Source organism: Crassostrea angulata, chromosome 1 (assembly GCF_025612915.1).
Source record: "Crassostrea angulata isolate pt1a10 chromosome 1, ASM2561291v2, whole genome shotgun sequence".
NCBI lineage: Eukaryota > Metazoa > Mollusca > Bivalvia > Ostreida > Ostreidae > Magallana > Magallana angulata.
The window spans coordinates 57,083,059-57,107,677 of record NC_069111.1 but is presented as its reverse complement, the minus strand read 5'-3'; the positions used below and the strand labels follow the sequence as shown (position 1 = coordinate 57,107,677).

At 32.8% G+C, this 24,619-nt stretch overlaps 3 long non-coding RNA genes across 3 annotated transcripts; all 3 read right to left on the bottom strand.

Annotated features, from left to right (window-relative positions):
- Window positions 1–1,912: 1,912 nt before the first annotated feature.
- LOC128177472 (uncharacterized) lies at window positions 1,913–3,130 on the bottom strand. The gene is made up of 3 exons (XR_008242836.1): window positions 3,028–3,130; window positions 2,593–2,686; window positions 1,913–2,043 (listed from the first exon to the last, which is right to left on the bottom strand). It is a non-coding gene; the product is annotated as an uncharacterized LOC128177472 (long non-coding RNA).
- Window positions 3,131–7,477: 4,347 nt separating this feature from the next.
- On the bottom strand, window positions 7,478–8,154 carry LOC128177671 (uncharacterized). Its single transcript, XR_008242861.1, has 2 exons — window positions 8,058–8,154; window positions 7,478–7,609 (listed from the first exon to the last, which is right to left on the bottom strand). It is a non-coding gene; the product is annotated as an uncharacterized LOC128177671 (long non-coding RNA).
- Window positions 8,155–22,667: 14,513 nt separating this feature from the next.
- LOC128169591 (uncharacterized) lies at window positions 22,668–24,010 on the bottom strand. Its single transcript, XR_008241559.1, has 3 exons — window positions 23,839–24,010; window positions 23,569–23,677; window positions 22,668–22,802 (listed from the first exon to the last, which is right to left on the bottom strand). It is a non-coding gene; the product is annotated as an uncharacterized LOC128169591 (long non-coding RNA).
- Window positions 24,011–24,619: the final 609 nt, after the last annotated feature.

Sequence of the window (24,619 nt, the reverse complement as noted above, 5' to 3'; positions counted from 1 at the left end):
TATGTTATAAATAGTTTGTGAATATAGTATTAAGATGCTTATAAATGAAGGTTTTTTTGTTGTACGAAGTATTTGAAAAACTGTCCCCAAGACTCTACATTTATTGAGATAATCGAATATAATATAAACCTGAAAAAACAGTGGATTTAGTTTTGGAATTTGTTTTGAAAAAAGTAACCTAGCAACAAAATTTTATGATAAACGTAATGACTTCAATGTTTTTGTAGTCAGCTTTCCTTTTCATTACTGGCATATAAAGGTTTTGTCTCTCAGTTCGATACGCAAGGGCATGAACTACGTATAAACAGTTTTCAAGAAGAGACAATCTGCTGATAAAAAGTTGATAAATCAGGACTATCAACAGTCACGATTAATGTCATCTTTTTAAAAGTTCTATAGTCAAAATAACGACATTGTCAGCAAACACAGTATTCCATTGGTTCACATGCTGACTGTCGTTTTTCAGACCTATTGTTAGACAATAATTAATCACCTAATTGTCTGCGGATTTTCCGTTTTTTCTGATTACGACAAAGAACACACGGTGGGTGTGACCGATCAGGAGAGGATGCTCACTCCTCGATAGCACCCGATCCTACCTCTAAGTTTTTTAAAGAATTCCATGTCTGCTTTGCTCCTGTTTTGTATTTTCCTTTGGACTATTGATTTTGAACACTGTTCATCACCACCATATGTCATGATATACATGTAAATAGCTATTTATTTTTAAGTGTACTTAGTTGCTCTGGTGATCAATGCGACCGTTTGCCCAATGTTTTCAAACCTGTGTAATGAATCATATATTTAGGTATCAGTTTTATAGCTTATTAACATTACATTAACCATGTAGATCCGGTTTTCGCTCCATCATTAAAAAAGTTTTTTTTTGTTTTCTCTTTTTAGTAGTTTCCGTTAATAATGATGACATTATTTTGCCTTAAATATTTTGTAAATTCATGATTAATTCATGATAAAGTGAAACAGCTTATTTGATGTATTATCCATCTATTTGAAAAGGGGAAATTCTCCAAAACATGCATATTGCATCTAAAACAAGTTTTAAAGTTCTTTATATCATAAGCCACAACTCTTTACTGCGTCTTGGAAGGTTTTTTTTTTTTTACCGCCTCAAGATGTCTCATATTATAGATATTGGAATCAGTGAGCAACATGAAAATAAAAACAAGTCGTTTTTTATATAACCAAAAACCTTAAATTGTGCTTCCATCTAATACATCTTCTTAACCAATTTTAACATTGCATATCTGTAATAATTGGTAAGAATGAAAAGAGATTGATTAAATAAATTTACCTTACAGCTGTAACATATATGTTTGGTTAAGGTAGTGAAGCTCTAGATATTGCAACACTTATCAAAACGTTTATAATATACAATTAGATTACTAAAAATCATTCCTTACTTATTTTAAGAGCATTACCTGCTTGAAATTATTTTACAACAGCTGGGAAAGAGGATAACGTACATATCATATCTCCCTATTAACCTGTGATCTAAGGTATTTTCTATAAACCTTTGCTTCAAAACATGACTGAGATCAAATAAATCCCTCAATCCTGTCTTGAAAATATCCATGGCGTATCCACGTACAAAAGGAGCATGTCTTTATCAAACAGTGAAAATTAAAGGGTGTGGTATATAACAATTTTACTTTAGTACACACCTAAAAGCGCAAAGGCATTTAAAACTTTGATGTACTATTTTAACATTTTTGTAATTTCATTACTTAGTGGAATTGTAAATGATTTGTTGCATTCTTTATTCATGTGGAAAGCAACATTTCCTAATAAATGCACATATGCATCTAATACAAGTTTTTAATTCTCTGCATATCATAAGCTACAACTGAAATCTCTCTCCTGCATCGTGACATTACAAATGTAAACAAACTGAATAAGCTCACAATTTTTATTATTCTATTTCCCCACAAAGAAAGATGATCAGCTCAGCGTGGATAACATAAGCCGGTCACTTCAAAGATCCGTATATACCAGCGCCTGAAACACCCACCACAGTAGTATGGCCTGTAACGACACAAACAACATTTGTACGTAAGTGATCTAGTTATTCATTAATCATCCTGGAACACAAAGACTAGTTACTTCTCTCATGGACATGCCATCGTCTGTAGCATCACCTACAGTTGTTAGGACTAAAACGACAATGAACCTACACAGTAACTACGCTTGTCTTACGCACTGGTGTTTCGTAATTGTAGATATTTGTTTGATATTGTAACAGATATTGTAGCATCTATTGACAATATTATTATAAGTTTTATGTTAAAAAGGACGGACAATTATGGTAGAAGCAAACTAACTGTATTAATAATTCATATATTGGTACGGGCATCTACAAACTAAAAAAACCACACGTGATGGTTAACGTTTTATATTTCAGCGGAATATTGGAGCATATAGTCATTCGTAAAACATGGTTTTGGCAAATTATTGCATCCAGCCTATAGATGTTTTATTATCATTACAAATGTACGTTACCTTCATCTTACCTAGTTGCTCATACCTACATATATTGACGGAAATTGTTTAAACAGACTGTTTTATATTCCTTACCTGCAATAAGCCCCTCTTATATTTTTGCAACCAGCATAACGTTCACGGCATGGGTTTCTTTTACAAAAAACTCTTGGACGATCCTTTGGACATTCTGTTAACATTTTTAGAATTATCAGCTGAAGTAATACATACTAATATTAAAAGGAAATGAAAATAAATTTGAGTGAAAGCGGTGTAATCTTGCTTTAAAACTTATTAGCAGAATGTTCCTTTGAAAAAAAAAAACAGTTTGTTTTTGTTCCCTTAATCTCCCAAGAAATTAAACGTGCATGTACAGTGAAAAATCATTATTTGCATTGTCTACATATAAAAGAAAAGTTATGAATTGCACACACAACAATTAATCAAAAGATAATTCTCATTTTCAATGTAAAAACGGACTACCTACAAATGCATTCACCATTTAAATAGGTAACAAAAAATGTAACATACCAGACCGAAGCAAACCGTCTACCATGATCGCAAAAACGGCTAAAGACAATGTTAAGACGAGTACTTTCATGTTGAAAAGTTTTGATAAACTTGTGTGTAAAAGTATTCGATTAATATATATATATATATATATATATATATATATATATATATATATATATATATATATATATATATATAGACACTTGGAATTTCCTTTAAAACGTTCAACAGATTAATCCACATTGTCATGGATAAATCAAGTTTTTTTATAAACAGACGAAGAATGTGTTTTCCATATTGAAATTAACCCGATAAACTGCTGCAAAACTTGAAATGAAGACTGATCACAGAGTTGTTTGAGTTTAACAGATTGGCGAATGTAATGATAAGTAAAGGTAAAAATGAATATTGAAAATGTGAAGTACCTTTAGCTACTTAGGTTATTTTATATTTCCACATTCATTCGTCCGTAAACATGAATGTTTTTTAAACCTGCACTAAAAATAGCAGAGCAATTTTTAATTCAATGAACCATATTCGATAAGGTCTTATTTCCCAGGGTTTTTTTTTTTCAAAGTTGAAGACAAAATACTCTATGATATCGAGAAAATAAAACATAGAACTGAATATGTTAGCTCCTGATATCTATGAATTTTACAACACCGATCACTCATAGTGCTTCTATGACGTCAAGTTAATGGGTCATTTCCCATTATTTCCCCAAATCATGAAAATTTAAGTTTTTCTTCATATTTCAATCAGTAAGAAGTATAAAGCACAATGTTGCACTATTTTCACGTATATTATTGTTTTCTCTTTTTAATTTGGAGAGAGTTGAGCAGGAAATACAATGTACTTCAAAATTCATGGCAGCAACTGTTGAACTTTTTTCTACTATACAGGCATAATTTTGTTTATAGCCGCTTAGAAACTTAGGTCGCTCTCTGACGCTTTGCCGACATTAAAATCATGAGAGAGAGAGAGAGAGAGAGAGAGAGAGAGAGAGAGAGAGATATTTTCAGTCGTTACTACACCACAATTGGCATAAAGACACACCAAAAGAGCGAATCCGGGATGGTTCGCACCTATGTTTCGCACGTCCTCGGAGCGAAACATCTCACTGTATTAAGATATTTAACTCGTGTTATTTTTGCTCTGAAATTAATTTAATCTAAATAAGAATTGAAATAAGTTATAAAAAACATTGAAACGGTGTTTGCATTTGTATATGCGCCGCTAGTATTATATTTTTTTTTTCGTTTTCGTTGGGTTTTTATTAAGTCATTGAAACCATGGCCTTATTATAAAGGTTCAGATCAAGAGGTATTAACTGTGTTGAGATAACAATTATAGCACGTCTTTCACTTGAGATTTACCAGTATTTTTATGAAAATACAGGGGTGTTATTGCAGGTAATTAAGTACTACAGATCTAAAGGTGGGGATAATTTAATTACATAACTTTTCTGCTTTAAACTTTACATTACCGCCTCTGCATCCATTCAACTACCATTTTTGTATGTGTGATATTGTTTGATAATTTCTGTTCCCATATATTTATGAATTTTAAATAATTATGTCATTGGAGAATGACATACAAATTACTGAAAAAACACACAAAAATACACACATATAAAGTTCTATATGCAGAATCATTACTCCTAGTATAAGGAATAATTTGAGATAAATATTCAGAGACATACTTTTTGAGGATATTGTACATAGTGGTAAATTAGAAAAAAAATTGATAAATTATCTTTTAAAACAACTTGGTAACGATTATTTGCACAATTCCGTATAAGCAAAATAATACTAATTTTTTTATAGCACACACATTTATTATCGAATTCATTTTTATACTATTTTAAGCAGCAAATACAACTAAATAATTAAGATATGGTCCTACTCAAGTGACATTAAAAATACTTTTAATGTTTACATAAAATTTAAATGTTTATTCTACCGACACTGGCTACATAAACTTAACATTTACATGTACTTGTTTCATAAATCATTCATTGTTAACAATATATTAAGTGCATTTTCAAAGATCTAGGTTTCAATTCTACACATTATAATCCTACTTACACCCATGAAAAATGACAATAACAAACGTTCAACCATCTCAAAAATCCATAACACGAAATACAAATTCAAGCAGGACAACAAGTACCTCCAAAAAGACGGGGATAGGATAAGGTGACTAAAAGGAGTAAGCATCTTCTGCTGACCGGTCACACCCGCCGTGCGCCTAATGTTTAGCAGTCTTTCCGAGCAGGAAATACTTCAAAATCATAAATCGGTTTTTGATATCTTTAATATCCCCAACAAACAAAATGAATTTGATTTATCTTATTTGTACTGGATTCCAATGTTTCACAAAGTCCTTACAAACACAGATATATAGCAGGCTCCAGTAAATGTTCTACCAAACCTCTCTCTTTGCTCCTTACTAAAATTCTTACAGTAGTGAAGAAAAAACTTCATGAGTACTATACAACAATATACTCTAGAAGCAATTTGAATCAGACGTGGATACTAAAAACTCTAAAGATTTATTAGAAACTTTGAAGTCTCAAAATCTTACTAAAATCAATAACATCAAAACGTACTATTTTTCAGCACTTTATACAATCATTTCCTATGACAATTTAAAATCGAGGCTTTTTGGTATCATCGACACTTGTTTCTTTGATAGAATGTAAGTTGTAAAAATGCTTAACTTGTCATTGGAAATCTTAAAAATTATTTTGTTAAAAACCATTCTGATTGCACTCACAAGTACTCTGAAGTTGACATTAAAAAGATACTTGAGTTTCTAATACACACTATCTATGTAGTTTTGGGAAATCAAATGCAACAATCTGTTGAAATTTCCATGGGTACCAATTGTTCCAAATTGTTAGAAGCCCTTTTTTATTCTTATGAAGCAGAATTTATTCAAAAACCTGTTCGTGAAAAAAAATCACTTGCTGTGACCTTCAACTCAGCATTCAGGTATATCGACGACGTATTATCAATTAAGGTGGAATAACGCATCGTCATAAAATGGCTGACCTCTGATCGAAACGACATTCTGTTTTATTAAGAGGATTTTATCGACGGCAACATATAGCTTTCCGCATAGCCGAATGGTTAAAGTGTCGGGCTTGTGATCCGTACATACCAAGTTCGAATCCTGCAGGGGCTTTTGTTGTTACTTACTGAATTGATTTTTTAATTTTCAATTTTTATCCCCAATATGCAAATTTTCGTTTTTTTGACATATGTATAGTTTATTTATCATTATATCTTTCATAATCAAATAATTTACATTTAATTTGAGTGACTTTTTCCAGGTGTGTTATTCCACTTTAACAATTGTTATTTCCATACTTACGTCGACTCGATATATCCCAGTGAACTTGAAATAAAAGATACCACAGAGTCTGCGTCATTTGTTTCTTATTTGGATATTCTACTGGAAATGGACATTGATGGTAACCTAAAAACAAAACTTCATGATAAACGCAATTACTTCAATTTTTCCATGGTCAACTTTCCTTTCTTATGTAGTTATATACCTTCATCATCTGCATATGGTGTTTTTGTCCCTCAGTTAATTCGATACACAAGGGCATGCTCTTCATATGAACAGTTTCTAAAGCGAGGCAAGCTACTGACAAACAAGTTGATAAAACAGGACTATCAACAGTGTCTCGTTTGAAGTCTTCTTTTCGTAAGTTCTGTGGTCGATGCAACGACCTTGTCATCAAATACAATCTTCACAAAAGATATTTCTATCTAATAAATCTTCTTTTACAGTTTTAAACAATGCATGTCTTTAAAGACTGATAAGAAAGAGAAACCTAAATGAAAATATTAACGTTGCAGTTGTAGCATATGTGTTTTGTTTTTGAGGTGATGCTTTAATTAGTTTTTGTGCCATACTTTTGTAAAAGTTCCATGATATATAACCAAATTAGAATCGAACATTGCATATTTTTTTTCAAGAATGTTAGATACTATAAATAATTTGCAGAAAATGAGAAGAAAACATCGTGCATATCGTTTTTTCTTGTTAGCTTGTATTTTTTTTTCTCTTAAAACATTAATGTAAAACACGACCAAAGTAGAATAAACCCCATAATCCTGTCTGGAATATATCCATGGCTTATCCATTACAACAGGAACCTGTGTTAACTATGCAGTGAAAAGTCTGAAATGTCTGACCTTTTTATTTTAGTACACATAACATTACAAGGCCATTCAAAAATTTTGATATATTATTTTAACTAATGCGTAAATTCATGTATAAGTAAAACTGTGAGCGATTTTTTTGCATTCTATATTTTTGTTGAAAGTAAAAATTCCTTATTAAATCCATATTTCCACCAGAGAAAATTTTTAAAATTCTCTATATCATAAGCAACAACTCATGTTGAAATCTCTCTACAGCATTATGGAAATTCAAACATAAACTAACTGAATAGGCTCATAATTTTTATTATTCTTATATTCAGCACAAAGAAAGATGGTCAGTTCAGCCTGGATAACAGAAGCTGGTCACTTCTAAGAACCCTAAATACCAGCGCCGGAAACACCCGCCACAGTAGTATGCCCTGTAACGACACAAACAACATTTGTTCGTTAGTAGGCTAGTCCTTCGTAAATTCATTCGTTATGTAAAATACGTTCAATTAACAGGTATATGGTGGATGAATCTAAAGTTTTACATTGTATGTAATCATTTATTTTTTTTAGTATCACAGATATTCTTTATATAAATGACAAAAGTTATTTTAAACTTTGATTTTTTTCCTTTAGAAATTGATAGTTCATTTCTATTTTATACAATAATGAAATGAAGAAATTTATAAATATATATTTATTATATATAATGAAAAATTTATATTGAAAATGAAAAAACCCACTCATTTTGTAAAAAAAAATTAAGTAGAGGGTAATAAAAGGAAAGACCATATTGTAAATAACACTTCAATTTTGTTGAAGGGTGTAGACGCTCCAAGCTTTAATGGTTTATCGTATTGTAAATATTCCTTATCTTACCGGCAGGTGGCTCCAGGTATATTGTAACAACCAGTATTAGGTTCCTGACAAGGATTGATAAAACAGTTCACCGGGTTTGAACCATCAGGACACACTGAAAAAACCAAATGGAGCCGCGATTTCATTAACCCAAATTGATTTATATTTAAAGGGGCATGGTCACGATTTTGGTCAAATTTTATTTTTCTGTTTTTATTATTTTCAATGCTTTAGAATTGCATTTCTAAGGATCAAATCTAATTTGGGTGCCAGTCGTTGAGTTTTAAGCAAGATACAGGGCTTACAATTATTCGTCATGTAAACAAGGCTCGTGCCCTGTTTTTGTTTACATAGGTTCAATATACCAGTAAAAAATCTTTTTTAAACAGGTTTGTCTATCTTATTATTTATATGAAGCATAAAAAAAACAGTTCCTAACGATTAACACATTCATTTTAGGTCTAAAACTGGAATTTTCACTTCAACACTCAAAATGTAAAAAAGTCTTTGTTTACATAGCGAAGAATTATAAGCTCTGTAACTCGCCTATAACTCTTCAAATGACACTCAAATTTTTGATGCCTATTAAAAATGCCTTACTGAAGCATTGTTAACATTAAAATTAAAAAAATAATTTTTGACCAAAATCGTGACCATGCCCCTTTAAATCATCAAGCAAGTACGTGTTTCTGTTAAAGCCTCATTGTATTATGAATCTACCCTTCCTGTATATCATGGAGGGTAGTCCTTTTAAAAAATGCAGACATGTAAACTTGAACATCTGGATATGCAATCGTGTTGGTGTGTGAGTCTGAGTATGAATAAGTGGTATTCTGATTGTGTACAATATAAAACTCGGGCATAAACACATTTGGATTTGATTCAGTTTTTTTTCGCAGGGCGCACATTTTGCAGCTTATTTGTTTTTGTTAATTAATATAACCTTTAACTTTGCACTTTTTTAATCCGTAGTTCCTTAATTTGTTTCTTCATGCTCGGATATAGCACATTTGACATGATATAAATTGACATTGTAACGTCTACAAGTTTTTCGAATTTTACATGACCTTTAAAGAGGCAATCGGTTTTTAGAACGCAGTTCGCAGTTCGCAGTTCGCAATTGAATAGTGAACTGCGTTCTATAGAACGCAGTTCGCAATTCAAAATTTAGTGCGATTGAATAGTGAACTGCGTTCTATAGAACGCAGTTCGCAATTCAAAATTTAGAATTCATACTTGGGGCCCGCTTGCCTTATATGCAATTGAATAGTGAACTGCGTTCTATAGAACGCAGTTCGCAATTCAAAATTTAGAATTGATACTTGGGGCCCGCTTGCCTTATATGCAATTGAATAGTGAACTGCGTTCTATAGAACGCAGTTCGCAATTCAAAATTTAGAATTCATACTTGGGGCCCGCTTGCCTTATATGCAATTGAATAGTGAACTGCGTTCTATAGAACGCAGTTCGCAATTCAAAATTGAGAATTCATACTTGGGGCCCGCTTGCCTTATATGCAATTGAATAGTGAACTGCGTTCTATAGAACGCAGTTCGCAATTCAAAATTGAGAATTCATACTTGGGGCCCGCTTGCCTTATATGCAATTGAATAGTGAACTGCGTTCTATAGAACGCAGTTCGCAATTCAAAATTTAGAACTCATACTTGGGGCCCGCTTGCCTTATATGCAATTGAATAGTGAACTGCGTTCTTTAGAACGCAGTTCGCAATTCAAAATTTAGAACTCATACTTGGGGCCCGCTTGCCTTATATGCAATTGAATAGTGAACTGCGTTCTATAGAACGCAGTTCGCAATTCAAAATTTAGAACTCATACTTGGGGCCCGCTTGCCTTATATGCAATTGAATAGTGAACTGCGTTCTATAGAACGCAGTTCGCAATTCAAAATTTAGAATTCATACTTGGGGCCCGCTTGCCTTATATGCAATTGAATAGTGAACTGCGTTAGAACGCAGTTCGCAATTCAAAATTTAGAATTGATACTTGGGGCCCGCTTGCCTTATATGCAATTGAATAGTGAACTGCGTTCTATAGAACGCAGTTCGCAATTCAAAATTTAGAATTCATACTTGGGGCCCGCTTGCCTTATATGCAATTGAATAGTGAACTGCGTTCTCTCTAGAACGCAGTTCGCAATTCAAATTGTTGAATAGTGAACTGCGTTCTATCTAGAACGCAGTTCGCAATTCAAAATTTAGAATTCATATTTGGGGCCCGCTTGCCTTATATGCAATTGAATATTGAACTGCGTTCTATCTAGAACGCAGTTCGCAATGCAAAATTTAGAATTCATACTTGGGGCCCGCTTGCCTTATATGCAATTGGAGAGTGAACTGCGTTCTATCTAGAACGCAGTTCGCAATTCAAAATCTAGAATTCATATTTGGGGCCCGATTGCCTTATATGTAATTGAATAGTGAACTGCGTTCTATCTAGAATGCAGTTCGCGATTCAAAATTTAGAATTTATATTTGGGGCCCGCTTGCCTTATATGCAATTGAATAGTGAACTGCGTTCTAGAACGCAGTTCGCAATTCATTTTTGGGGCCCGAAATTTTCAGGGGCATCTACTAGTGGTATTTCACTACCACTGTGAAATTTGGTGATGCAGTAATCTATAGTTTTTGAGATCTGTATGGTGTCCGGATAGGGCCATTTGCATTAGCGCGACATCGCGTTCAGATAAACGAGACATTGCGCTAACACATGTACACAACACACCGTCGCGCTAACGCAACTTTGCACAACACGCCGTCGCGCTAACACAACTTTGCGCAACACGCCGTCGCGCTAACTCAACTTTGCTTAACACACCGTCGCGCTAACGCAACTTTGCAAGTTTCACAGTCTAGTAGGAAGTCGTGTCCGGAAATATTAGACTGCGCATGCTGAAATATGCATGCACGCAAGCATGGATAAAAAATAAATAAAATGTACTTTGAAATATATATATTATTTTCATTTATTATCAGTGCATATGAATAAAAATATAGTTATTAGTGTGTCACTAGGTAAGGATATGAATTTCGTGGATCATTGTTTAGTTGATCCACGAAATTAAATATTCATTGAAGTGCAATTTTAATTAACATTTTGTATTGATAGGTTCATTGGCCACTAATTTACATATACTTGATATTGTGATTTTCACTTTATCCACGAAAATCGAAGCCCTTGAATATCAATGAAACTACAGTATTCAATTGCATATAAGCCCGATTCTCAGAAACTATAGATAACTGCATCACCATATTTTCACAGTGGTAGTGAAATACCACTAGTAAATGCCCCTGAAAAATTCAGGTCCCGAATATGAATTCTAAATTTTGATTTGCGAACTGCGTTCTATAGAACGCAGTTCACTATTCAATTGCATATAAGGCAAGCGGGCCCCAAATATGAATTCTAAATTTTGAATTGTTCTAGATAGAACGCAGTTCACTATTCAATTGCATATAAGGCAAGCGGGCTCCAAATATGAATTCTAAATTTTGAATTGCGAACTGCGTTCTATAGAACGCAGTTCACTATTCAATTGCATGTAAGGCAAGCGGGCCCCAAATATGAATTCTAAATTTTGAATTGCGAACTGCGTTCTATAGAACGCAGTTCACTATTCAATTGCATGTAAGGCAAGCGGGCCCCAAGTATGAATTCTAAATTTTGAATTGCGAACTGCGTCCTATAGAACGCAGTTCACTATTCAATTGCATGTAAGGCAAGCGGGCCCCAAATATGAATTCAAAATTTTGAATTGCGAACTGCGTTCTAAAGAACGCAGTTCACTATTCAATTGCATATAAGGCAAGCGGGCCCCAAGTATGAATTCTCAATTTTGAATTGCGAACTGCGTTCTATAGAACGCAGTTCACTATTCAATTGCATATAAGGCAAGCGGGCCCCAAATATGAATTCTAAATTTTGAATTGTTCTAGATAGAACGCAGTTCACTATTCAATTGCATATAAGGCAAGCGGGCTCCAAATATGAATTCTAAATTTTGAATTGCGAACTGCGTTCTATAGAACGCAGTTCACTATTCAATTGCATGTAAGGCAAGCGGGTCCCAAATATGAATTCTAAATTTTAAATTGCGAACTGCGTTCTATAGAACGCAGTTCACTATTCAATTGCATGTAAGGCAAGCGGGTCCCAAATATGAATTCTAAATTTTAAATTGCGAACTGCGTTCTATAGAACGCAGTTCACTATTCAATTGCATGTAAGGCAAGCGGGCCCCAAATATGAATTCTAAGTTTTGAATTGCGAACTGCGTTCTATAGAACGCAGTTCACTATTCAATTGCATGTAAGGCAAGCGGGCCCCAAGTATGAATTCTCAATTTTGAATTGCGAACTGCGTTCTATAGAACGCAGTTCACTATTCAATTGCATATAAGGCAAGCGGGCCCCAAGTATGAATTCTCAATTTTGAATTGCGAACTGCGTTCTATAGAACGCAGTTCACTATTCAATTGCATATAAGGCAAGCGGGCCCCAAATATGAATTCTAAATTTTGAATTGTTCTAGATAGAACGCAGTTCTATATTCAATTGCATATAAGGCAAGCGGGCTCCAAATATGAATTCTAAATTTTGAATTGCGAACTGCGTTCTATAGAACGCAGTTCACTATTCAATTGCATGTAAGGCAAGCGGGTCCCAAATATGAATTCTAAATTTTAAATTGCGAACTGCGTTCTATAGAACGCAGTTCACTATTCAATTGCATGTAAGGCAAGCGGGTCCCAAATATGAATTCTAAATTTTAAATTGCGAACTGCGTTCTATAGAACGCAGTTCACTATTCAATTGCATGTAAGGCAAGCGGGCCCCAAATATGAATTCTAAATTTTGAATTGCGAACTGCGTTCTATAGAACGCAGTTCACTATTCAATTGCATGTAAGGCAAGCGGGCCCCAAGTATGAATTCTCAATTTTGAATTGCGAACTGCGTTCTATAGAACGCAGTTCACTATTCAATTGCATATAAGGCAAGCGGGCCCCAAGTATGAATTCTCAATTTTGAATTGCGAACTGCGTTCTATAGAACGCAGTTCACTATTCAATTGCATATAAGGCAAGCGGGCCCCAAATATGAATTCTAAATTTTGAATTGCGAACTGCGTTCTATAGAACGCAGTTCACTATTCAATCGCACTAAATTTTGAATTGCGAACTGCGTTCTATAGAACGCAGTTCACTATTCAATTGCGAACTGCGAACTGCGAACTGCGTTCTAAAAACCGATTGCCCTTTAAAGACAACTGCTTGCTGCGGGATAGACATGCTGTAGTCGACGAAATGGAGTATGGTGATCATAAAATTCAGGTATTACTGTTTTAGTAAACTTAAATATATAAGTACTATTGTACTATTTTCTAGAAATAAGACGATCAAAATATTTTTAAAACCCTGCCTTTAACGCTTGAAAGATTTTTCGATCGGGTTCAGTATTTTTGTACAGCTTATAACTGTATAAACTTTCATAAAATTAGAAACTTCTCTACTATTTCAATTCAATTACTTTGCCAAAATATATAATTATCTGCGGGCCATAAATAAATACATTGGAACGTGTTACGACGCTCCGGCTTCTATACTATTACGATGCGTATTTACTGTAAACAAAACAGAAAGGCAAGCACGATACAGGGAAGGCCTGCTTTCTTCACTGAGTTAGCCAAAAAAAGGTTTTAAAAATAATTAATAGAGGCTCCGACCGGGGCAACTCGTAAATTTATTTTGGAGACCAATTTGTTCGCTGAATGACGAAGAAACGGGAGCTGTACGACACACATGCAGGGCTCGCGAAGATTCTCATGGACAGGTTTGTTGATAGAAATTGCTCAATTAAGGTGTTTCCCTTCTAAGGTCCCACTATACATGTATAAATGGTGCCTATTTGGGAGGGTAACTATTGAAATTGACTACCTGAGAAAACCATTGTCAACCGACGCAAAGCGAAGGTTGACAATGGTTTTCGAGGGGTGTCAATTTCAACTTTTACCCTCCTAAATAGGCACCATTAAATATATATACTGAATGTCTTAATTTTAGAGAAATTATTACTGCTTTTATATAGAAATGACGTGAATTCTACGGTGAACCGTACGCGCATAATTTAGGCACATGTAATAATTCGTTGTGTTACCCAATGCCAAATGTGTTTCGTACGCTGAGAGTAATAGAACGGATTATCAAATGCGAATAAACCAATCAGATTTCAGTATTTACCATAAAAGTATAATGATATATAAATGTGTCCTTCCTAGTGTTGCAAATACTTGTAAAAACCGACTGGAAAGTAAACCATTTACAATTTGTCGAGAAAGTGATAAATGTGTTCCGTTTAGAGAGTCCCTTTAACCTCGTACTCCATTATGACGGTAGTCGGGCGAAGATCGTGTAGCTTTTGGCACGTCATATACTCGAATACTGGAATTTTTTATTTTAAAAAATGGGGGTGTTGCTATCTGGCTTAATACGGTTAAAGTGTACAGCAAGCTCAAAATTTATTTTTTTTGAAAAATAATACTTCATCACATTTTAAAAATTGCTGTTATCAAGAGATAACATGATTATACCCTATAATATGCTGTTTATTCTATCCCCATTCTGGCGATTACGGCATGCCTTTTCCTGGCTCCATATTAGGCATCTGGCTTTGTTTATATTATATGTTTATTAAGTATTAATGGATAAGGAATAATTTTTACGATTGAGCAGTTTGTTCCAGGGTTCACCTTGGTTTCTGTATTCTCTTTACTATCAAACAGCTGTGACAATTACCGCCAATAAATTTATAAACTTCTCACGTACAGTTTTTCTTAATTTTCTATATACATCTCTGTAAACAATATTTTGTCCTTTATAAATATTTCTTAGAAATTCCTGATTCATACTATCAATCAAATTAGACAATTTTAATGCGTTGTTAGATATTATGGTTATCAGACCAAGAAAAATAAATTACATTTAATAGATCAAAAACACTATAAATATGAAAAAAAAATCGAAAGCCATTTCATTAATAACATGGCGATGACATTATATGCCTTATTGCTTGTCTTTGGATGCTATCTGGTTTTTACCTCTGGGCAGACAGGTATGTTCTAACGCAATGCTACCATAGAGTTGTAGAAAAAGTTTAACCTATATACGATAATTGTGATAAAAAATCCAGAAATGTAAACTTGCAAATCCGAATATGCAGTCGTGTTGGTGTGTGCGTCTGAGTATTAATGTGTGTTATAGTCGTAAAGAAAACAAGTATTCCTTTTAAAAGAATGCATGATCGGCACGTTTTATCATTGGCTGTTAATGTAATTCAAAAGCATTAAGGTACATACATGTACAATAAACACGATAAATAAGATACGTCTCACTCTTTCGTTTATTTCCGAAACAGGAAGGGATAAATAAACTTTATTTTTATTAGGCGAATTGTATTTCCGATTAATATTGTAAGAAGTCCGTCTTCTTAATCACTTTGCAGTGCAAACTTAGGAACCACTTTTATATTCACAAGCAATTTATTAAAAAGCGTGAACGCATAGGTTTGTCAAAGTCATAACATTAATTGAAAACAGCCAAAATTAAAGATCTGCCATAATATCATCTTACAGAGGACTATGTAACATTTACCGGACAGTTCCGACTACTTTGGCCCATTCATGATGATTATGACTGAACATTTACTGTTAAAATTCATGAGTTATATTTAATTTCTAAATAAAGAAACAAACCTGTCAGAACTGCCAATCAAGGAGTATGGGATGCAGGTGTCCCGAGTCTCTGAGTCTCCCACATAACTATCAAGGTCATAGCATGGCTATCTGGTTAAATATTCTTACGCATTGACAAAGAAAAGCGTGATTTAAATTATTATGTATGTAACAGTATAAAGATTTTACTCTCAAGGGAGACGCATTCGAATAACGTTTTTAGTACTTTACATGTACGGCTGTCATTGCGTAGAAAATAAAACAGTACAAGGCACAATGCATGCACAATTAGTAAAATTTGCCAGATGCCTAATATGGAGCCAGGAAAAGGCATGCCGTAATCGCCAGAATGGGGATAGAATAAACAGCATATTATAGGGTATAATCATGTTATCTCTTGAGACGCATTCGAATAACGTTTTTAGTACTTTACATGTACGGCTGTCATTGCGTAGAAAATTTATTGGCGGTAATTGTCACAGCTGTTTGATAGTAAAGAGAATACAGAAACCAAGGTGAACCCTGGAACAAACTGCTCAATCGTAAAAATTATTCCTTATCCATTAATACTTAATAAACATATAATATAAACAAATTTAAACTTGTAAGCTCTAGTGGTAAGCTTAAATATTCGCTGGCAAGCTCAGCAGTTGTCCCTCACAAATCAAATATCACTTTTAGATATTTGTCAGAACATCCTTTGAATAAAGCGATATAGTATTGTTGTAAAGATTTCCGTCAATCCCATTGGTTAGAAGACAATTCTCTATATAAAGGGTCAAACGCTTTATGTAGGCAATAAATGCGATACCAGTTGAGATTTTGTTCTGAATGATACTGTTCAAGAAAAAATGTAACTCAGACACGATCTATGCATTCGAAATCCGTTTTGTTATCTTCTAAAAGCTCGTTGTCATCTAAGAACGCAGTGAGTCTATTGTTAAGGACGGAACTGTAAACCTTATAGCCACTACACGTGCAGACATATTCCTCTATAATTAAGTGAATTCTAAGGTCCGAGGATATGTCGTTTTAGATTGGGAAGATGACTGCACGACACCATATATTTAGCATTTGTATAACATTTGCAGATTTAAAGACTTCATAGGCAGCTAGTTTATTCCTGTGGATTTTCCTTGAATTTGTTTACGACACAACGTACTTTACTCTATTTATCTGTTCAGGCTCCGATTTCACAAAAAAAAAAACAACTTAGAACAAATCTCAGACTTAAGTCTGAGTTTTTTCTTAAATATCTAAGTTTTTTCTCAAAGAGAAAACTCAAATCTGCATTTCACAAAAAAATTTTAGTTTTGTATTTTACTCAATTTGAGAAAAAAACTTAAGTTACCACCATAGCAGACTTAAGTCAAATCTCAAATACGAATATGTCATTTACATCATTAATACAGTATTATATCATCTGTAATGTTCATTTCTTAGATCTATTCCACTCAATAATCAGCATATATGCAATATTTTATGCACGTTTGATCACTATTTTTTTCATTAAATAATATTAATTTTGCCGGAGTTAACGTGCGAATAGGGCATAATTGCCGAGTACCCATTATTGCCGATTGTTTTAAAACAGCAAGATTTCCGCTATCTATTCGTAGTTTTCAGCTACAAACCAAAATAAATAAATAATAGAATTTTTAAGACACTTTAAGAGTTGGAAATTAAGAAAATCTACTTCAAACAGTTCGGAACTCACCTTACAAAAGGTAAGCCTATGAAAAACGTATCTCAGCTGTATCCGTGCAATGACACATGCTACTGACTTGTAATCCATTTTGATGACATGGCATTTTTTGTTTAAGTCCAAATTCGAAGAATATTAACCTCCGGTTTATGATATTTGACAAAAATACGCAAGATACAATTCCTACTACACAATATTTAAGAAAGAAAGCCAAGCGTCTGCTTGCTTGTAAGACGCCATTTTGTTTGCAACCTGAGGCGGATCAAAGATTTATCCACACGCACCTGCGGTGTAAATCAGAGGCGTTGCTATTAACTTTCACACACATTATTACTGGAAATACTAAAACTTATATTTAAAAAGCTTTTAATAAATAAACAATGCATTTCTTTAATTTTTAATCATTTGTCCCCAGACATGTGAAGCATAAATTATGTTCCCCCGTTTGTGTGCATGTGGCCGCAGGGACATTGAAAAGAATGTTGCTTATAATATGATTGAATTGCGTCTATGATATAATTTTTTATGTTATATTCTTACATTTTATCTTAAATTGATAGATTCTTTTAAAAGTTTGACCATTTTACCGATTACTGTAAAATAACGAAAAGATATGAGCGGCAATAATGGGTACTCGAACTTCCGGTAAATCGAAGGTCGTGGACAGGGTTTAATTTTAGCCAGAAGTAAGTCGATTTTGATGAAATTAAAATAAAAATTATTCCTCAAATTAAATAAATGGTTAGTCCCAGAGATTTGCCTATTAAGTTTTCCATGACAGCTTACATGAAGAGAGTAATAGAGAAAAATTGTGTATTTTTCGGCAATAATGGGTACTCGCACGTTATCTCCCTTGACAAAAATGTAAACAAAGGGAACTAATTCATTTGTTTGTGTTAAATGAAAGAAGTGTGTTGTGATTATACTTTCCAATGATTTTAAGATAATCATAAAGAAATTAACATGTTTTTGTTTTCTATATGATATATAAGATCATGTAGATAAGTAATCTATATTTAGCATAACATAGTGTACATTTCATGACTGATTAACATTTTATGACTCTTGTTAATTTAATCCAAATTTCCTCTGTTGAAAATTCGACTTAGCTGAGAAATGTCTAAGTTTGATTTGTGAAATGCAATTTGAGAAAAATCTCAGCTGAGTAAATTCTCAGGATTTGAGATTAAACTTAGGTAAAAACTTAAGGTTTTTTTGTGAAATCGGAGCCAGATCAGCTTTTGATTTGTACGTTGGGATTACCATACGGCGTTCTTAGTGATCTTTATGATTTGAGTCATATAATTTTCTCTTCAAATGATGAACCTTTTTGTGGGTTACACAATCGTTTAAAAATACGTAGACCACACGTCTTTCATAGTTTTGGGGTTGTTTTGTATTTCTCCTTTTTTTTTTATCAAACATTCGTCCGGAAACACATTTTTTTTATTCTGATCCTAAAGTCTTAAAGCTGAACACCACTAGTAAAGAGGCACCGTCACACAGGTACCTGGTATATAAACCCTTCGATTTCGTTACACCCTATTGCAAGCCTGAAACTCGTGGCCGACGTGTAGTATTCCTTTCGTGGTCTTTGGAATTTATGCATTTTATTCTTATTTTATGTGCATATTCTGTTTGTAAATTATATTTTTACCAGTTAAATTGATGTTAGTATTCTCATGCCTTGAAAAAAGTGCGTAAAACTTAATAATGTCATCCCGACCGATTAACACGGCGAGGCAAGATGTACGTCCACACAGGCGAGACCTTTACAGCAAAATACTTTAAACTGCTAAGAGGTCTCCAGCTTAAACAGGGGTTGTAGAGATAACAGTAGTAAGAGAGAAATATGGCAGACAGTGCCTATTTACGAGCGGTGTTTAGCTTTAATATAGTTCTTAAACGTCTATTTTGTGGGTGTGCACTATATCAAATATAATTCGCTTCTATTGTTATGATTCTATAGGTTGTATGCTTATGATTCTATATGTTCTATGTTTATGGTTCTATAGGTTCTATCCTTATGATTCTATTGGTTTTTTGCTTATGATTCTATTGGTTCTTTGGTTATGATTCCTTTGGTTCTTTGCTTATGATTCTATTGGTTCTATGCTTATGATTCTATAGGTTCTTTGCTTATGATTCTATTGGTTCTTTGGTTATGATTCCTTTGGTTCTTTGCTTATGATTCTATTGGTTCTATGCTTATGGTTCTATAGGTTCTATGTTTATGATTCCTTTGGTTCTATGCTTATGGGTTTTTTTGGTTTTATGCGTATGGTTCTATCTGTTCTATGTGTATGGTTATTTGGGTTCTATGCTTATGATTCCGTTGGTTCTATGCCTATGATTCTATTGGTTCTATGCTTAAAGATCCATCAATTCTTTGCTTATGATTCCAATGGTTCTATGCTTATGATTCTATTGGTTCTATGCTTATGATTCTATAGGTTCTATGCTTATGATTCTATAGGTTCTATGTTTATGATTCCATTGGTTCTATGCTTATGAGTTCTATTGGTTCTATGTTTATGGTTATATAGGTTCTATGTTTATGGTTCTATTGGTTCTATGCCTATGATTTTATTGGTTTTATGCTTAATGATCCATCAATTCTTTGCTTAAAATTCTATATGTTCTATGCTTATGATTCTATTGGTTCTTTGCTTATGATTCCGTTGGTTCAATGCTTATGATTCTATAGGTTCTATGCTTATGATTCCGTTGGTTCTATGCTTATGATTCTATATTGGTTCTATGCTTATGATTCTATTGGTTCTATGCTTATGATTCTATAGGTTCTATGCTTATGATTCCGTTGGTTCAATGCTTATGGTTCTATAGGTTCTATGTTTATGATTCCATTGGTTCTATGCTTATGATTCTATATTGGTTCTATGCTTATGATTCTATTGGTTCTATGCTTATGATTCTATCGGCCCTATGCATGATAAAGTAATAAACGTATATTTTTTAAGGGAATTAAGTGAAGTTTTTATCTAATGTTGAATGTCTTTGCATTCTTAAGAGCATAAATAACCAAAATAAAAAAAAGATCTTTGATAATGTTAATGAATCCGAAACAGGCAAAACAATAGCTGCTTATTGAATATCGATGGCTTTAGTATGTCTGATTTTTTTTTCCCAAGTGTGCGGAAATGACTAAGTAAATAACACATTTTTAGAATAATACATTTCATATATATGTTTTTGATAAACTTATATCTTTTTGTCATGATACATATATGATGAAAAAAATTAACCCCCCTCACCCCATTCCCTCAAACACATGCATGCTTTAAATAGAAAATAATTCTTTGATGAGATGTTTAAATTGACTTCATATAAGCGTAATAAAACACACATCCAGTGTAATGCAATTTTTGGCATATAATGTAAAATGCATGTGACCACATCATATGCAAATCTTTTTGAAAAGATAAGTAATCAAACATTTATTTATGCGCAGAAAGTTTTAATTTTTTTTTTGACTTGCATATAATAGGAAAAAGTATAATTCTTAAATTTTTTATATATTTATGTGCAAAACACTGCGATAAAAGCTTAAATTATCGTAACAACATTCTTATGTAGAATTGTTGATAAGGTCTTCATTTGTTGTCCGAGAGAAAAATTGTGTTAAGTGTCGCTTGTTCTTTCTTTATAAGATTGTAATTTTTTAAGCACTATTGTTTAAAAATGTATTAGGGAAATAATTATCAATAAGATATTATTTTACTTTTACTTAAAAATTTAAGAGAAAACAACGAAATCTACACTCAGAATATCTGTATGTACACAATTTTTTATTTTTACACTATTTAAACACGTATATATTTTATGGTCTTACGAGTTTTGTGTTTTGTTTTAGTTTTTTCTTTGTTTTTTTTGCCAATGGCACGTCTTGTAATCTACATGTTTTGTTCTATTTTCAGGTAAAGATTATTATAGATTTTCTAATAAATCGGTATATGATAAATGTTTTGTCAAATAAGACATATTATTTGTTATGATATTGGGGAGTTTTTTAGTACTGTAAATATTATGTTTAATTCAATTTCTATTGTACTGAAATTCAACGTGTCGCTAGTTTTTTTTAAGTGAAACATTAATATGAAACTAATAAAAATAGATGAAAAGGAGAAAAGTAAAATCTTGTTTTTGTCTTTTGTAAAGAACATCAAATTACAAAAAATAAAAACATCTGATTCATTGTATGACTTTTTTGTTCCAGCATACTAGTGAATGGATATTAAAAAGCAGCAAATGAAATGTATTCTGAACGTGAAACTTAATACAATTTAATTGATTGATAATGAATATTCTCGTAAGACGCGCGATCATCTTAAAATGAAATACCGGTTTGTTATCTTGAAGAGACCGTCATTTGTCATAAATGTATATCACAAGCTTAACTTGCATAATTGGACGCGTTTTGCCTATGAAAATGATTGAGTTAAGACCTTTCCAAAAGTCAATAGTATTGTTTGATTGATATGCTTGTACTTTTAACACTTGTTAAGAATTTTCTGATTAAGCGATGTTGATTAATGTTTGTTTTCTGCCATTTTTGAAACATGTCATCAACCTTCCAGCTGATATGATCCGGTTTGATTTATTCAATACCAATGGTATATTTGTTTTATTTATACTAACTTTAAAACTAGATCAGAAATTGTATGATAAATTGATATCGGTTACCGTTTGTTTCCTGTTATTTCGTTGTTATGCATTTAGGTACATATAGCCCTTTAAAAGGGTGTTAGGGTGTCGAAGTAGAGAATAGAAAAGACTTTTTTTCCCTTTTATATTTTATAGATATGTATAAAAAGTACTTTTTCAATGTACTGTCAAAGAGAACAACTTGTTCAAATTTAATGGAGTAAATGTAATTATTTTAAACTTCTACGACAATATCGATAGTTCCCTTCACTACTTAGTCTGGCAAACTTTTGTAAATACATCAATACATTTTTAATATATGAAAATAGATGCATGAAAATAAAATCTTCTATTTGATTTTAATCATTCACCTTTGTACTTATTCAGGTAATCAGCAAAAAAATTCACTTAATTATTCTTAAAAAAATTTACCGTGGCATCAATAAAATCAGCACTTTTTTAAATTGATATTTCATTACCTCGTTTCATCATAAGAATACTCAATAAAAAAGTTCAATTATTTATTCTTTGAACAATTATGACATGATATTCTTAATATCTGCGGCTTTCACCAGGCCTACAATAACGTGTCACATCATACCGCCCCACATACCAGCGTCTGTAGCAACCGCCGCAGTAGTCAGGACTGTAAGGAAAAGAAAGACAACTATTGATCTTAAGCTGCAGTTACATGACAATGTTCCTACCTATTATCAAATTTATAGGAAATAAAACAATTATTGGAAAACACATATATCGTTTTAGCTTTATCTTATTCTGAAACGTTTTATTATGATAAGGTACGTCCAAATTTATCAAGACTTAATTTAAAGTATTGTAAACTACAGCACATAAATTAAATGTTAATAGGAATCAGTCATGTGTGCACAAATATTTCTGTAAATAATATTCAAAATCGATCGACTTTTTAAATAGTTCACGTGCGACCTATACTGACAATTAACCGGTATATTTTTTTTTACGCAAAACTGATTTGTCAAACTAGAAATGTGGTTAATAAATTCGCTTATTTGAAAAACAAAACAATTAATTTTTTTATTTTTGTTCTGAAACTTCAGTAATTGTAAACAAAAATTGTTCATATCTATCTTGTAGTTTAATAATAGGATATCGCATATACATGTAAATCAATTTCACGATCTGTACAATATTTAAAGGAGTGCAATCGAGTAAAAGAATAAGGTGTAGAATAATTAACAGTAAATTAAATGTTATAACAAGATTTAAACAATGATGTATAATTTCCATGCAAATGATTGATCTCAATTTTAATGTGATATAAAATAAACCCGAGAAAGGGTTAGTTACAAGATAAGAAGTTTTTCTTAAAAAAATATAGAAAAACGCGCATAGTGTTCAACAAAATTTCTGTTTTATTTCTAATCACTTACACGCAGCGAGCATTCGGGATGTTAGCGCAATTCCACTGTTCCCTCCAATCCTCACACGGGTTAACATAACAATGCACCCTTGGTTTTCCGTATGGACATTCTGAATAGGCTAAAGAAAAAAATGTTGATATAACACTTTTCAGCGAACAAGCACTATTACTAAAACGTTTACTCTATAAAGTTTAAGTAAAATGTTTGCAAATGTATCGCAATGGTATTAAACGAGTATTAAAATTTTATTTAAGTTTTCAGTTTTTTCATACAACATACCTTGCGCAGTAACCATGAAAGTTAGGAATAGCAAAGCTAGTGAGAAAACAAAAGTCCTCATGTTGAAAAACGATAGTCAGTGTTCATGTTTATAGAAATAAGCCAACTATATATATCCTCTTGATATGGGTTTTCCACCAACATGTAGTCAGATTTATCATCATAAATAAGTTCGGATGATCGGAATCAAAATTCAAAACACGAAAAAAATTTAAAATCATCTATGGGTTTATCCGAAAAGTTCACAAACATATAGACATGCATGTCACGGCACGACCGTCTTTGTATTTAATCATATTTGATCAACAGTTTATTGAATCATTTATAAAAATCATCCTACCGATTCATTTTTGAACGACGTCTCTTGGATTAAATTTTCCAAAATAAAAATTTTCATTGTGTCAATCGATATCCGGTAGAAACTTTTGGAATTGGGTTAACAGATTATGGGCAATCGGTTTTTAGAACGCAGTTCGCAGTTCGCAATTGAATAGTGAACTGCGTTCTATAGAACGCAGTTCGCAATTCAAAATTTAGTGCGATTGAATAGTGAACTGCGTTCTATAGAACGCAGTTCGCAATTCAAAATTTAGAATTCATACTTGGGGCCCGCTTGCCTTATATGCAATTGAATAGTGAACTGCGTTCTATAGAACGCAGTTCGCAATTCAAAATTTAGAATTCATATTTGGGGCCCGCTTGCCTTATATGCAATTGAATAATGAACTGCGTTCTATAGAACGCAGTTCGCAATTCAAAATTTAGAATTCATATTTGGGAC